The 17,881-nt window shown below is 40.6% G+C and overlaps 1 pseudogene; it reads left to right on the forward strand.

Annotated features, from left to right (window-relative positions):
* The window catches only part of LOC119883432, a 27,899-nt pseudogene continuing 10,018 nt past the window's right edge, over positions 1 to 17,881 (forward strand).

The following is a 17,881-nucleotide window of genomic DNA, read 5'->3' on the forward strand; positions in this document are numbered from 1 at the left end:
ATAAGACTACTTCAGGAAATGCAGCTGTCAACATAGTGGAGACGAACCAACTAACTATGGTAAAATAATCTCAGAGGATCTCAGCGTCCAACAAAATGAAGACAATTCTTCTCCTCTTCCTCCCACTGATAACAGGTAAAGCGTTTTGTGCTATTGGACTACTGATTTTAGAGATTACACTTGTAATATCAGCCCTGCTTCTAAAATAATTAATTGGTTGGGTTTTTCAAATATTCTGTTTAATAAATGTATCAAACAAGGTAGTCAACTATCTTTATTTGAATATGTGCATGAAGTGCCTGGTATTGTAACTTAAATTGTAAAGTAATAAAGCAAGAATCCTCCACTGGAGAGACGGCAATTTGTTTAGCTGAATCTTTAAAAGCCACACAAACACGCACACATGTTTAGACTTAGACTACACAGTAACTGAAGGGAAAATGTATGACATGTACATCGCTGGGAACATTGCACTGTTCTGACTATCCCCTGCAGTATGTAGATTATAGTTTGTCCACCAGAGAGCACTGATTTCACTATAAAATGTTCGACATAGAGAATCTTGGCGGCAATTCTTTAAAAACAAACTGAAGGGGAAAAACCAGGAGCACAAGAAGTCTGTAAACAAAGAACAAAGCGCCAAATCTCTGTCCATTAAGTCACTAAGGATGAATTTAACAAAATGGTGTCCGCTTAATCAAATATAAACCAGTCGTCACCCAGCACAACACAGACTCCATTTAAGGATAAAAACCAACAACAAAGTTTTATGTGCTGAAGCCCATCAGCACAAACCAGAATCAGATCGACTTGAAACACAGTCAACAGCAGAAAGGCTTGAATTAAAGAGGCTTTGGCTTTGTTTTGGAACCGACAAAACTGACAGAGTTTGGGCTTTTATCTTAGGTTAAGTGTGTTAGTTTTAGCGAAATCTAGGTGGTGATGGCTGCTAACTGTAATACATTTCTACAATGGCCAACACAGGACAAAATATGTCGTCTCTGAGACAGCAGAGACTTACCAGTCAAGAAGAGTAACAGTACATGAAATTACAATCCAATTACATATTTTACAACGAAGGGGTCACGTATTTTACACCACATATCAACCTCTTGCGCTCACCTCTTAGGGTTGTTTCTGCAGCAGATTGGCCTTCTTACTGTGTGAAATGTGAATTCAAGTTGCTCTTTCTTCTATTTTAACAGCTGTTGGTGTTGTTAGCAGCACTTGATTTGGTCCCTACCAAAGTGGATGAAGCCAGTGTTTTCTCTTTCACTAACACCCAATCACTAGGCTGGACCAGGATCGTTGATGGCATGTCAGCCATCACCTGTGGAGGAGACAGTCTTGAGAGCATCATGTCGTTTCAACAGTTTAGCCATATAATCTGCTTATGTAGCTTCTGCTTCATCTTCATGTCTATGAAGTCCCATATAAGATCTCAAAAGGTGAAAAACCTCTGTCTGTCTTAAGGTCATGCATGCTTAACAATACCAGTGGATGGTATTGTTGAAAATGTCATCCAGCTCTTTCCTGTCTCATCCATTGCTTTCTTAAGCTTCAGTTTAATTTACCCATTTGTTCTTTCCACAGTTTATGCTGATTGTTGTTGATGCACAGTGATTCTTTAAGCATATTCCCAAGGTTGCTCAAAGTTGTTTAATCACTTAATTTACAATATGTGCACCATTATCACTGTACAGTATTTGTGGTATTACAAACATTAGAAAAATATCCCAGTCAGTGCATCTGCTTTAGCTGTTGGGAAAATCTCAACCCACATTGAAAACACATCAACAATTACCAGACAATACGTGTTGCATTTGCATGATGATTAATCTATAAAATCCATTGTTAATGTCTGAAAAGGTTGGTCTGGTTCTGGAAACTTGCCTGTCTGTCTTTATTTCCATTTCCTTTTCTCTTCTGGAGGTGCTTGTGTCTGCATTTTCTTTAGTGTCCAATTCACAGCTGGTGTCTGTCATGAAAGAGTAAATTGAATTAGTTAGATGAAGTTCTGCAGCTCTGTTTGCTTCTTCATCTGCTCTGTGATTTAATCTTGAAACGTCATCTTTTGCATGTGTGTGTGCTGCACATTTACAAATAGCAAGCTTAGACGGTAATTAAATAGCATCTAAGAGATTTAAAATGCCAAATTAAACTGAGATCTCAGTGTGTTATTGGCTTCCCTATAGATGTTACTATGCCTCTGTTAGCCCACTGCCTGGCAAATGTGTGACACATGGAAAATGCATCTGTCTGTCTGTATAAACTACTAGAGTTTTATCTTTTGCTAGTTTACAGGTTTCAGTCAGTGCAACGAGTTCAGCTGCTTGTGCAGAGTAGTGTGATAGTAATGGTTTAGTTATCACTGTCTGTTATTGTCACGACAGCAAATCCTGATGCGTTTGTCCCATCTGTATGCTTTTTACATGAACCATCAACAAACAACACGAAATCTGGTTCTGCAAAAGGTGTCAGTCATGTCAGGTCTTGCTGAAACACACTATTAGTTATTGCCACACAATCATGTGGTTCACAATCTCCTCCAGTAGGGAGCAGTGTAGCTGGATTAAGAGTCACACATCTCTCAGTGATTATGTGTGGTTCAGTCAAGACTTTCATCAAAGAAATTATATTGTGGCATTGTAGTTTTGTTTGTCGGTGTGGCTCTGTTCTGGGATCTCCTTGCTCTTCTACACACCTACGTGAAGAGCCATGAGGGAGAGCAGCTCCCTGCCCAACCATGTGAATACATGGGAAGCCTGAGGCAGAGAGAAGCAGTAAAGAACCCCTGTACAGAACAGAGCAGGCATATGCAGAATTACATAATTAATTAGATACTAGATGGGCACTGAAAGGTGGTGTTAAACGGGCCCGGGGCTAAATAGCTGTTTATTATAAGGCTGCAGCCTCTGCTGCCTCTTGCATACATACACCACTTGCTGCTAATATTATTTTTGTCCCTTTTCAACAAATTGATATGAACAGATCATTTTACATAGCCTATTCACAATTAAGCAAGTGCAGGAGTGTGTGCCTTCCGGCATTTGGTCCACATCAACCTATAGACACATATTTTCATTTCCGCTGTATCTCCAGGCAGAGGAAATTCTTGCGTTTCTCATTCAGGGGAATCCGATCTCACGTTTTCTGATGGACTCTTTTGAATTTCCTTCAGAACTTTTCAAAGTAAAAGCTCTCAGTTAAACACAACCTACTGCTGCAAAATCGTTCTCACGTTTTTATTTTGTTGGCACAATCACTTAAGAAGAAGTGATTATGTGAGTGACTTTCGCTATCATGATTTTGATCTGTTTCAGCACCAGCTGCTATAATAAAAAAAAATGCTGTGCCGCTATCAAATTAATCTGGCCATGAGCCAGATATAATTGCTGGCAGGCCAGCTTTGGCCCGCGGGCTGCCTACCACTGCTCTATGTTATAAAAGCACACTGCACTAATGCTAGGCTGTTATTTAGATGTTCAACAAACTAAATGAAAGCATTCTGTCTAGTCTAAGTGTCTAGTCTAATTGCTTTGACTGATTGCCATGTAGCTTCAAACTGGCACATTGTTACCTGCAGTGAATCACAGCAGAGACAGAAGGAAGGAGGACAGGAGAAAGGACTAATGCCATATGCAGTGCGCTGTCTTTGGCTTGGTACCTTTAGAATTGCCTGTTTTCTTGCATCATCAAGCTTTCTTCCTTCAGTTGAAATGTTATGACCTAGATACGTGACCTGGGGTCGACAAAACTGCAATTTAGCTTTACTAGCTTTATGGCCTTCCTGAGCTAGAAACTGTAACAATATAGTGTCCTGTTAACACTGTTATTTTGTTTCTGACCATAAAAGGATGTAGTCCAAATAAAGCAGAAACTTACTGCCTCTTGGCAGTAAGTGATTGGAATTTAGCCAGGTTTTGTTTGGTGATTTGGACAGAAAAGCTCAGTAAATCTGCACATGTACACCTACATAGCCATCTTTGTCGCAGGATAAATCTGTCAGTCTCAAAAGGTGCTTGATATTTAGAAAAATTGTTTTTATATTTGGGTACCTGTAGTACACAGTGCAATGGAGCTCATCTGAATCTTAAAGAATGGCTTTTGGGCTTACTACATTTTTAGCTTTGTCCATTAAAGATTTTACAACATTCTGTGGTCCTTTGTGGATCCAACCAAGGGAAAAGTAATAGTTTATTATAATGTGTTCCAAGAAAGCAATAAAACCTTCATCGCCATCTCACTATTTTGAAACCATTTTTACTTGGAATAACTCCAATTCCCAAGGTTGATATAACATCTCTATCAAGCAAATCAGCTGAACAACTGATTGAGACAATGATCTGTTATTCAGTTTAACGTCCTTATTCACAGTCAACAAAATGTACTGCAGCTGAAACATGTTCTGCCAAAGCATTACCAGTAGCTGAGCTTATCAAAATGGTATCATTTGACATTTTTAGACCCTGGGAGTGTTTTTAATCTTAAAACTGGTCTATCACAATGAAACTTTACCAGTCACCCTCCAGAATTACTTTACATATGCACTGCTAATACATAACACAAATTCACTTCATCTCATTTTGATTGTCTGATTGCTTTTTGTGCGTTTCTACCTGATTCTGCCAGGTCCATAGTCAGTCATGCCTGGTCATCATGTCCACCTCCTTTCCGTCCAGGCTATGCACAATTTTCATATGTTATTTCATCACTAAAGCTGAGCTGGGACCAGCAATGGAAAAAGGGCTTACGTGACCTTTGAGGTGGTATAGGGCCCCGTGGCCAGAAGAGTGCCCCCTACACTCACTGCTGCTAGTGGTGGAAAAAAATCAATACAATACAATAAAATGATGAAAGGGAGCTCTCTACATTACACATCATAATAAGCATAGTGGTTATTTAATTTTGTCATTTATTTTGGAACATCAGCTGCCCTGATTGTTCCGCTCGCTCGGATCTCCCGTGACATCTGACCCTGACTGACCCTGTGACGTCACGCTGGGTCAGCTTGATTTATTTGTCACAACAGGTTGTAATGAAATTTAGTTTGTAACTCTCTTCTGCTACGTAGCAGATAATATACATATATAAGCAAATAAACTATAATCAGTGGAGCAGTGCTGAGGATGACTTTGAGCTTAAGAGCCTGATAGCTTGGGGTAAAACCTCTTTGCAGTCTGGTGGTGCAGCAGAGAGCTGAGTTTGTTGATCAGCTTCGTGAGGGAGATTGTGTTGAATGCTGAGCTGAAATCCACAAACAGCATTCTGATGTAGGTGTTTTTCTCAAGGTGTGTGAAGGCTGAGAAAAGGGCAGTGGAGATGTCTGGAGTAAGTCCTTATAAATCCTTTCTGGCACAGAAATATTAAGCTTCAGCACACACAAACACAAAGCCACACACGTGCACAACTATGCTGAGAAATAGGTGCATGTACTCCAAGACTTTGTTTCACATCGTAACACACACACACAAACGAACCACAGTGTTCAAACATGTTTGAAACCATTATTGTGCTTCCTCTTTTGTTTTCACTTAAATTACATGCACACACACCTCTGGCATTTTCCCTTTTCACACACTCTTGTTTTAGTACAACAGATGTCAAACATACAGTAAGTGTTACAAATTTGTGAATGACAGATTATAGTGTATATTAAGTGGAAATCTGGTGCATTTAGAAAAACACAATAATCCATTAGAGAATATGTACATTTAAATGTAAAAATGCTTATAAGTAAAGTGGTAACAATGGTGATGTGAATGGTTGTCATTTTAAGAGCATTGTATAAATGTCCATCAAATCTTCTTCATCTTCAAATCTCCTGTACTTATTGACATGTGCATGTACACACTCAAACAGCAACATTGGGAGTTTGAACTTTTTTACACATCTTTCCGAACAGCAGGCCTCAGATTTACAAGAACCCCAGAAGACCAAACAGGAGTCGATGGGGGAGTGGCCTCCTTTGTGTGCCAGGCCACAGGGGATCCACCACCCAACATCGTCTGGAACAAGAATGGCACAAAATCCTAAACGAGAGATTTGAGGTATGATGCTGAGATGCTAATGAAGGTAGTGTAATTTTGTGTGTTTTCTATGATAGGATTGATTTCTTCTCATGCTAAAATGCTCTAAACTGAACTGGTTACCATCCCACAACAGAGCTACAACAGAGGTTCATTGGCTGTGCGGATCGGTTCTGTAAAACAGTGGCTGCTGCAAAAATAAGAATGACTGTTGTTCCCATTAGTTTCTTTGTTTTTTAATATAACTTTCTCGCAGCAGACATTTTTGACTTTGCAAGCATACGCGTAACGCATAACATGCTGTAGAACTGCTAATGGACAGTTAATTATTAGTATTGACAGAAAAATAATTGGCAACTGTTCAATTAATTGTTTAAAGGAAAAGTTTTGGGAAACACAATTATGCTTTCTTGCCAAGAGTTAGATGAGGAGATATATACTGTCACTCTCAGCATGTTTGACCTTTAAATACAGTATACTGCCAAAGTTTGGGGCACCTGCCTTTACATGCACATGAAGGTTAATGACATCCCATTCTTAATCCGTAAGGTTTAATCTGGAGTTGCCCACCCTTTGAAGCTATAACAGTTTCAACTCTTCTGGGAAGGCTGTCCACAAAGTTTACAGTTAGGTTAGCCAGATTCAAAACCCCGGTATTGCATGCTGACTCACTCAAAGTTACTAAATGGAATAGTGCCATCATTAATGGTGTCAGATACACCTGTGCTTTTCCTTTAAAGAGAAGGGCACGCTGTGAGAACGATGTTAGGGTTTTAGGTTTTTCTTGTCCTGTCCTGTCAGTCAGGAGTCGATGTGGGATTTCTTTTTATTGGTTTTCAGTCAGCGAAAACCTTCTCATAATACAGAACCCCGATCTACATGCATAACCGTATGCTAGCACATTTAAAATCTACAATCCAGTATTTCTGATAAACGCATTGTTACATATACTGAATATGAAAAGGACATAAGAGATAATATAATGTATTCTTACTAACTCTCTTCTCCGTTCTTTCAATTCATTTCAAAATTACTTATAATGAGTGCATTGCTTGTCTGGTGCCACCTGAAGTCCATTATAATGTGTGTAGCGATTGATCCTAGACTGTTGATCATTGATCTTCACAGGCTCTGTCCACTCGGCTTCTCTCTGCAGACAGAAATTCATTATTGAGTTGCAAACAAAGTTGATGGTAACATCAAAACCAAACCAAAAAGATGTAAACACAACATATTATCAGCTTTTAAATTGTAATGGTAAATAGTTGCCTATACAAACAGCAGACACAGAGCATCATTAGTATTCTTTTGAAGTTGTGTTTGATGAATGTCATTTCAATGTTCACTCTCTTTTAGCTCCTCCGGAGGGAAATATTTGGCTCTTTAACTGCTAAATGTTCCACTATGTTCACCAGATAGTCGCTAATTTTCCATAAAACCTGCTAGGGCATAAACAACCAAGCGATGAACCAAAACAGTGAGCTTTAATTCTCTGTAGGTTCGTCGCTGCAAGTGACACCTTTTACTTTACGCATTTTGACCCATTGTTAATCTATTATACTGACTAAAGCCGCTGTCTTTTCCCTCTTACAGGCAACGGAGTTTGACAACGGGTCCGGCTCGATCCTGAGGATCCAGCCACTGAGGACTACCAGAGACAAGGGTATTTACGAATGTCACGCCTCCAACTCTGCAGGAGAAATCACCGCCTCCGCCAGACTAAGTGTGCTACGAGGTCAGTGTGAACACACATGCAAGCTTTGTTTCCATTCAGCTTGCTGTGAAGAAAATTGCAAATCATTATACTTGGAATCCACATAAAAAACGCAGTCTTTACACAACACTTTGCTTATTTCGTAAATGCGTTTTGTGTGTATCACCTGACTGTGACTGTAACTGACAAAGCAGACACACTCTATTGGTTCTGCGCAAAATTGAATAATGAATTCTAAAGTAGTGTATTGCACACTTTTAATTGAAATGTACTGCTATGTACACAAGAGTGTAATAACATGTGGTTTGCAAACACTTCAAACAAATAAGGTGCTTTTTACCAGCAGTATTCCCTTTACACAGTAACAATAAAATATATTTCTTATCAACTCAGTACACATCACTGGAAGAGAGGCGTGAATTAATTAATGCATTAATGCGTCATTTACGTGTCATTTACTTAACTATGCGTTAATAACGTGTTAATTTAACGTGCAAGTCCTAACTATTAACTACTATTTAATAGGGCACAATCCATAATTAAAGCTGCAAGCAGTATTGGGCGGGCCCTCATGTGAAGCACGTCGATGAGTGCCGCAGCTCTGCCTAAGTGGGTCTGAATTTTACGTGAAAAGGACTTAAAAGTCTCTTCAGGTGTCCCCTATGTAGCACTAGAGAGCACCTGGTAACTATAAATTATGTCTCAGTATGTCAAGTGTGGAACACATTGTGAAAATCACATGATGATCGTCACACAGAGCTTACTTCCTGTTGCCAGTAGGTGGCGCTGCGACTATAACTGAATATTTGCTTGTAGCTGTGCTGTATGTACAGTGAAGTTACAATACTGTTTCGTGGGGAATCATTGATTTTGTAAAATGGGCCAATGGGTGCTGTGGGATTCAAAAAAGGAATATAACAAAAAGAGATCCTCAAAAGGAGGATTAACAACTCTAACTACACAGGAAAATATATAAGGGTAAATCAAAACCTCTCTAACTAAATTACTATGAAGGCCATTTGAGAGTTTGTGAAAAAATGTTGCAAAAAATGTGCAGAGATGTCAAAATATAAAGTTAAAACTGCTGGTTAAATGGTAAATATATAAATATACCTAGTGTCTGCTCTACAAGTAGTAGTAGTAGTAGTAGCATGAATGTAACTAAACCCGCTGAAAAATGTGACAAAGCATAAACAATGAGAGTTTTAGTATCAGTCTTTTATTTACTATAACAACAAAAGTTACTGTAACAACACAAGTTACTGTAACAGCTACTTTTGAATAGTGTTAAAAAACATCTTGTATGAAATAATTCAAATTAACACAATTGAAACATCTGTTGGGATGGGAACCACCGCACTACACTACCAAGCTGAATATGTGAGTAATGTCCAGCTCTGTTTGACTCATCTTTAATCTTTCCAGAGCACCAGTTGCCCTCTGGGTTTCCCTCCATAGACATGGGTCCCCAGCTGAAAGTTGTTCAGCATTCTCAGACCGCCACCATGATCTGCGCTGCTAGCGGCAACCCTAACCCAGAAATTACCTGGTTCAAGGATTTCCTGCCGGTCAATACGTCAAGTAACAACGGACGAATCAAGCAGCTCCACTCAGGTAACCAATGCTTTTATCCCTCCAGTCCCTTAAATCCTAGTTTTTATTTCTACCTTAAGGTTTTTTGTCCTCCCACTTTGCTTGTATCCCTTGTTCAATATACACTCTGTCTTATCCTCCTTCTGCTCACGCCCACAACCTAATTTTTATTTTCCGTTCCTACAAAGTTTCTGTTGTTCTTGCCCTCATTCACCCCTTTTCTTATGCTGCTTCGCACTCCTGCTGCCGTTGTTACTCCCTCAGTTATTTGTTTCAGCATTGCATGAAGACTACGTTCTCAGTAGCGTTGTAGTACTCGAGACCCGCTTTGGTCTTAAAACCAGTTTGATGGTCTTGATTTTGCTGTCTTTCCATGTTTTTGCGTTTTACTTTGGTAGATCTGTCCTTGTATGTTCCTGTGAACTTTACTTCCTGTTTATTTTGGTCATCTCCTGTACCTGGTGTGCTTGTCCAGCTTTGTCTGATTACCTGATGTATCTCAGCTGTGCTTCCCTCCCTGCTCGTTTACCTGTGTATATATTGTCCTCAGTTTTCTTCAGTCTTTGTCACGTCCTTTTATTGTCTGCGTTGAAGTTGAGTGTCCTGCCTTGTTTCCTGGCTTTTTATCAGTGCTTTTATTGTTTGTTTTTGTTTTCTTCCCATTTCTGAATCAGGAAGCCGACCCTTGTTTTAGCTCACTGTTTAGCCTTGTGTTTCTCAGAGTTCAGCTTGTTTTTGCTGAAAACTCCCTCAGATTCATTTCTTCTTACATATGTTGATGTATTTATAGACTATACCAATTATCTGACATCTTCCACGTCTGTGTAATTGCTCTTTCTTCCTCACTATCTTTCTATGTGACTCTCTCTCTCCTCTCTATATCTTCTACTTTTCCTCTCCATCCCTCCATCCATCCAGGTGCCCTCCAGATAGAGATGAGTGAGGAGTCAGACCAGGGGAAGTATGAGTGCGTTGCCACCAACAGAGATGGGACACGCTACTCCAGCCCAGCTAACCTCTATGTCAGATGTAAGATGGGGGTTAAAAACCAGCCTGTCCTGTGGGAACCAGAGTCCAATGGATGTGACAATGGATGTGTAGATTGCGACATCTATTCCAAGAAAATATTCATACGTTTTTTTACAAAGACATCTTCTGCTAGGAATGTGTGTTTATCAATCAATGTGATGAAACTTACATTGGTTTTATAATTCTTAGCTGTATAGACATAAAACAGGATGGTTTTAAAACGAGAGCTCCCAACACCATGAATAAAACATTTTGATATCACATGCGCCCTAGTGGTCTTATAATAAATTATAATCATACAGACCCTGGTTGTCATTCACTGCCCTGCAACTCGGTGAACAACACAGTCACGAATTTATAATGACCTCACTTTTCTCCGTGTTTTCATTGCTATCTGGTCCAGTGCGTCGTGTCCCCCCTCGCATCTCCATCCCACCAGCAAACAGCGAGATCAAGCCAGGGGGGAACATCAACATCTCCTGTGAGGCAGTGGGCTCCCCTATGCCGTACGTGAAGTGGATGCTGGGAGCAGAGAACCTGACGCCTGAGGATGACATGCCCATAGGCCGCAACGTCCTGGAGCTGACTGACGTACGCCAGTCAAACAATTACACGTGTGTCGCTATGTCATCACTTGGTGTGATTAAGGCGGTGGCACAGATTATTGTGAAAGGTGGGTTTATTAGCATGTATATGAGGAGGCTTATGAGTGCAGGAAGTGATGGTTTGACCTTTCCCTCGGTGAGACTTTGGTTCTGACTTTATTCATAAGATCATTTTAAGGAGGACAAAACCAGTAGAGCCAGTTGAGGTGGTTCGGGCATCTGGTAAGGATGCCCCCTGGACGGCTCCCTAGGGAGGTGTTCCAGGCACGTCCGGTTGGGAGGAGACCTCGGGAAGACCCAGGTGGAGGGATTATATCTCCACACTGGCCTGGGAACGCCTCGGGATCCCCCAGTCGGAGCTGGTTAATGTGGCTAGGAAAAAAAGAAGTTTGGAGTCTGCTGCTGTAACTGCTGCCCCAGCGACCCGACCCCGGATAAGCAGTTGAAGATGGATGGATGGAAAACCACAGCATAGAATTCTTCTCTCTGGGAATGAGCACTGGGACTATGTCTAGTACACTAAAAAGAAAATTTACATCACAAAAGAAATATGATGTAAGACTAGTAGGTAAAGTAACTTCCATCGCTCTGTTTTTCTATATACCAAATATCCATCCATCCATCGTCAACTGCTTATCCTGCGTACAGGGTCGCGGGGGGCTGGAGCCAATCCCAGCTGACATTGGGCGAAAGGCGGGGTACACCCTGGACAGGTCGCCAGTCCATTGCAGGGCATCTACCAAATATATGTTAACATATACGTATAATATATTTGGCATATACTATATTTACTTATACACTGTATATATATTTATTGTATATACATATGATCCAACAATATTCAAAATCAGAAAAGGAATTTAATCAATTAATTACAGTATGTGAAAATAACACATTCAATTAAATATGGCCTACAGTCTCTGAAGTGAACTAGGAACTAACTATATTTGTTGAGTTTATATATTTGTCCAATTCTTGTAATTGTTGTGTAGAGTATGTCAACTGTATAATTTTAGGATACTGAGTCTATCACATGATTTCCTAACTATAAAGGTGTAAGTGTGAAAGATCTCTCTCTCTCTCTCTCTTCTGTCTCAGATCTGCCGAATGCTCCTGGTACCCCTGTGGTGACTGAGAGAACCGCAACAAGCGTTACACTCACCTGGGATTCTGGCAACCCTGAGCCTGTTTCCTACTATATCTTACAGGTGTGTAACAGATGCAGAAGGGTTATTGCATTATAGCTAAAGCTGCAGTATTTGGACATAAACTGTTATTGACTGCCTAAATCAGTAAGTAGGGCTGCAAAAGAAAAATGTTCATTGTCTCTCCTGATATTAATAAAATCACCTCAAATTGCTCAAATGTAATCTGGTGTTTTAGGAGTACTCTCTGCCCACAAGGACACACACAATGAAATGAACAATGAAATAGAAACTGCTTCACTAAAGGGATGACTCAGTACTCCATTCACAAAAAGCAGGACACCAACACCTACCTGTACATTATATGTGTAGTTCTGTATTTTTTGGCATACATCTTGGTTGGTATGAATATATTCCACAAGTGTATGAATGTTAGTTTCTGTTTGAGCACTTAGGCTCAGTGTATGAATGTGTGTGAATGGTGAATGCAATGTAGTTTAAAAGCACTTTGAGTGGTCACAAAGACTTGAAAGGCTCTATACAAATACAGAGCATTTACACTGACATAGAGCTATATGTAGAGCTTTAAATCAGCATATTTTTGCCCTCTCTTGCTTCTTCCTCTCTTACTTCCTCCAGCACCGTGCCAAAGGTATAGAACCATACAAAGAGATTAATGGCATCACCAAACCACACTACAGCGTGGGCGGCCTCAGCCCATACTCTCACTATGACTTTCGGGTAGCTGCAGTTAACACCGTTGGCCAGGGCCCCTCCAGCGAGGTGGTGGAGGTTCTCACAGCCGAGCAAGCTCCCTCCTCGCCCCCTCGACGGGTCAGTTTCATTGAACAAATCAGAGTCAAAGAAATTTTATTCGTTCATCGATATTGCATCTATCATTTGAAATTGGCAATTTGTTCCTGCATGACAAGTAAGTTGACTTGAATGCTTAGCTGTAATTTCAATCTATTGTTATTGTGTATCATAGAATAACTTCACCTCAAGCTTGCCTGTTGTTCTGACTGACATAACAGTGTGTTACATAAATCCTATTTTAGGTTGCCTTTACTTCCCAACAATCCAACTTGCTTCAGTGTACATTTTATCCCAGGGCAGTGTTGCTGAAGTTCTTCCTGTCTGCCCTGCAGGTCAGAGGTCGTATGCTGAGCACAAGAACAGCAATCATCCACTGGGATGAACCAGATGAACCTAACGGACAGGTGGTGGGAAACAGAGTCTATTACACCTCAAACAACACGCTGCCAGTCAACCAGGTGTGTACCTGCAATTGCTTGGTTTCACTGACTTTTATTAATCACAAATGACTGATAACTTGTCTGTGTGTGTGTCCTTGTGTTGTGCAGTGGGAGAAGCAGATTGTGCGCAGCACGAACTTCACCATCATCCATGATTTGACTCCTAACAAGACTTATTACATCAGAGTGCTGGCCTTCACATCTGAAGGAGACGGCCCCCTGTCCCTGGACCTGCAGATTATGGCCAAGACTGGAGGTTAGAGACAGGAAGCAAGAGAGGGATGTCTTGATGGTTTTGCTTGCTGTTAGACAGACACAGTTATACTGAAAACATATGCACTTACTCTCTGCAAGAATAAAAGACTAATCCTGTTTTTCCTAAATTCTGTAGTTCCATCCCAACCTTCAGAATTTATGGGTGTGGCCAAGTCTGAGACCAGTATCTTGTTGTCCTGGGTAGCTCCACTCCAGGGTGATTCCGACAACCAGATCACAGGATATGATCTGGTCTACCGACGAGCTGACGACACAGAGGAGGTAAGATAAGAGGGAGAGACAGATGGATTGGTAGCTGAGAGGACTGTTTTGCATGACTAATAGATTAATGGATGGTTGGATGGATAAGATTAAAGGACAGATGTGTGAATAGATGGCTGGGTGGGAAAACACAAGAACAATTGATTTTCACATTAAAAGTTAACTCTATATAGGGAATTTAAAGGATGCTTTCACCCTGTGGAATAGTTAATTCAGCCTGTTTCTTTTGTTTTTCTCACAACCTGACGTCTTCCACTGTCCCGTTGTCCTTTTAGACGAAAGTGAGCTTTGAGCCTACCTCCTCTTACCTGCTGAAGTACCTGAAGCCTTTCTCCACCTACACCTTTCAACTGGCTGCCAAGAGCAAGCATGCAGTTGGGGTGTACACCAACGAGATGTCCATTGACACGCCACAGACACGTAGGTCCAACCACAAATACTGTGTGTGTGCAGTGTGTGTGTGCTTGAGAGACAGAGGTTTCCATTCTGACAATCCAAAAATGAGAACTGCCACAGAAACTGAACCACAAATACATGAAATGCCAGATCTGACCATCATATATTTGTTTGTTACTAACAGTAATTGATGAGACATTTGGCAGTTGTTGCTTTTTTGCATTGTCACAAAGGGGCCGTCATGAATCCAAACATTATCTGAATGATTCCCACAGCTTATTCTTGACTGGCTACTCTCTACTGCCTCAGACGACGACATCCACTAAATCCGTGATTTCTGCTGTCAGCAGTCTGTAGTATCTTTCCCGACTTCTTCTGGCTGCATGGTATAAATCCATAGGCTGTTGGCTCTCGTGCTAAATAACACGCGTGTGCGCTCGTTCAGTTGTCCAAATGTCACTTCTCTTCTTACTTCTAATAAACCAGAAGACTACTCAGAGACTGTATATTACTATTATTATTATTCCCTCTTCTTCTTCTTTGTACGTATTCAATGTAGTGACCAGCGTCTCCAATGTAGTGACCACCGGAATTACACAAGCAGAAGAAGAACGCCATGATGACGAAACACGCTCTGTAGCGCTGTTTGTTCGTTGACAGCTACAGTAGACACATGACGATAAAATTTCACGCAATCCAAATAAATTTGAGACTTCAGACTCACTACGATCTGAACAGCCCCATTGTCAGCAAGTTTGACTCGGTTACCTGGGGATTTGAACCCTGGATCTGCAGATCTCTAGAGTAGGTGACTTACTGACTTAGCTACTGATGAGAGGCTCTTCCTACACACCTTCTCACAAGTGGAGGTAGTGACGTCAGTTTGTCAGTTCAAATCTTCCTCATCTTCAAATCTCCTGTACTTATTGACATGTGCATGTACACACTCAAACAGCAACATTGGGAGTCTGAACTTGACTTAACTTTTTTACACATCTTTCCATACAGCAAGATTTACACGAACCCCAGAAGACCAAACAGGAGTCGAGGGAGGAGTGGCCTCCTTTGTGTGCCAGGCCACAGGGAATCCACAGCCCAACATCGTCTGGAACAAGAAAGGCAAAAAAGTCAGCAAGCACAGATATGAGGTACGATGCTGAGATACTAATGAAGGTAGCGTAACTTTGTGTGTTTTCTCTGATAGTATTGACTTCTTCTCATGCTAAAATGCTCTAAACTGAACTGGGAATGGGTTACAACAGAGGGATGTGTGGATCGGCTCTTTAAAACTGAAAACAGTGGAGAGATTATATGGCTGCCAGCATTTAGGTTAGCCAGATTTAGAGCCCAGGTATTGTGCATTCTGACTCACTGTAAGTTACTAAATAGAATAGAGCCATCATTAATGTTGTTAGTTACACCTGTGTTTTTCTTTGATGACAAGGGCCCGCTTTTAGAAAGGTGTATTTTTAATAGAGGTTTGAATCTCTGGGCGCCTCACGATTCGATTACGATTCAGAGGGCTGCAATTTGATTATAAAACGATTATCGATGCATCTTGATGCATTATTTTTTTCTATACAGGATCCCTGGATAATTACTAAGCATTTAATTTGCTAATTAAAATCCAAAAGAAACATCTCCTAATCAGCTTAAAAGGACTAGTTCCCTTCATTTCATTAACAACCAGTTGTCAGACTCCTCTAAAAACTGAAAAATATTTATAAGGATGTACAGTATGTGTACAGGACAGAGCTGTACACCAGTGTAGTCTAAGCTTGTGCCTGATGTTCCCAACACTTGACTAGCAGGTTAGTTAGTAATGACATACAGCTGATAATTAATATTGCTTCGTTAAGTTACTAATTTAGCTAACGACAGAAACTTAAAGCTAATATATTCCTCCGCTAGCTTTCACCGTCACGTTCTGCGCTGGCGGTGTGCCGAATACAGGCTAACATTGGTCTCTCTGTTGTGTGCGCTCCACAGACGGTCCGGGTGCTGCACTTTGGCGAGTTCCGCCTTTTGCGTTTTGTCAACATTGGTATCATTTAAATAATTGATTTCTAGACATTAGTTAATCGATTCATAATCTTCAACATCCGCTTCGTGATGCATCTAAGAATCGATTATTTCTCCCACCCCTAATTGTTAACCCGTTCTCACTCCCCAAGTTGTCACATATGGACCCATGGTCAAGACCCATCGGTGTCAGTTTGTAACGCACTGGAGATCCCTATAGTGTCATAGTTCAACACATTGGGGGAAGCCCTGTAGCGTCAGTTTTTGAAGGTAAAGGAAGGTATATGATAATTAACAGAAAAGACTGATTAAGGAGGTGGTTGGTGTGGATGGAGGGCCAGAACCCGGAAATTGAACCAGGAGACCAGGGTTTGTGTCCCAAGTGAAACAAAAAGTTACACAAAACAGGCATATAATGTTGTATGACGTGAAGGATGTAAAAAGAATGTACCTAAGCGACTGAAAAAAACTGTAACAATAACATAATTTTCACTTCAATTTGCTTCAATATCTTTTATTTTTTCTACATCAATGCATTCAGTAATTTACTTGTGAAAAAAAAGTTATTGAAATTTCAGTGCTGCCTTAGAGTTTTTCTCAGTCGTTTAGACAATAACATTGCTGAGACCAACCTCCCTGTTAAAATACAAGCACATTTCCTGCTTTACAGTACACTCAGCTTGCAGTTTTACAGTAAAACCACATTCAAAACACTACACACATTTCTCTACACACATAAACATAATTAGGGCTGGCCCGAATATCATTGTGTGTTTTTTTTTTTTCACGAGCTACAGCTATGTATTTAATGGATAGAAGCAAATCTTTGTTTTTAACTTTGTTATAGCAAGCCTAGCAGACCCAAGTGCAGGACTAACTTAAAAGGATCGTAGGCCTATATGTGAATCAATGAGTGAAAATCAATGCGCTGCTGTACAGAGCAGGGAGAACCGGGGGAAGGAGAGCGTCTAATACAGGAGGTCCAGAGCAGAATCCGGGAGTAGTATAGCCGGGCGGGTGTCCAGGCGGAGACTGCACGGGATGAGTGGTGTTTCCGGTAGCGGAACTAGATCTAACACCTTATTATGCAAAATTCACTTTTAATTTTAATTATAGCAACCAAATGCTCTTCTTCTACAATCGGCCTAATATAATTAGTCTTATTTAATTCATTGTGTTGCTGTTTGTTTCCAGCCTATAGTTTGATACTGATTAATTTTAAAATGTAGGAAATTTGACTGTTTTGATCTGTAATGAAATTAAGAAATTGTAAAATCAATAAACAACATAACTTCCACACTACTGCTATCATCACTCAGTTTAAAGTGCTCCCCACAGCTGAGGGCTTCATTTTGTTTTCCCTTTGATGTGAACTAGAGTGGTCAGGCGCGTGAAAAAAACCTCATTAATCGAATCTCATAATTGAAAATTGATTGTGTACCCAACGGTTGAATATTCGTGTATTCTATGGGGAAAGCCCATAATGGCAAAGATGGCGGTTATCCTACCCTTCCCGCTATAAAGCCAATCGTCTGCTTTTAACAGCCAAAGCAGA

This window comes from Micropterus salmoides, unplaced genomic scaffold, assembly GCF_014851395.1.
Source record: "Micropterus salmoides isolate LMB-PRFRI ecotype aquatic unplaced genomic scaffold, ASM1485139v1 Ms_hic_scaffold_3, whole genome shotgun sequence".
In the NCBI taxonomy this organism is placed as follows: Eukaryota; Metazoa; Chordata; class Actinopteri; order Centrarchiformes; family Centrarchidae; genus Micropterus; species Micropterus salmoides.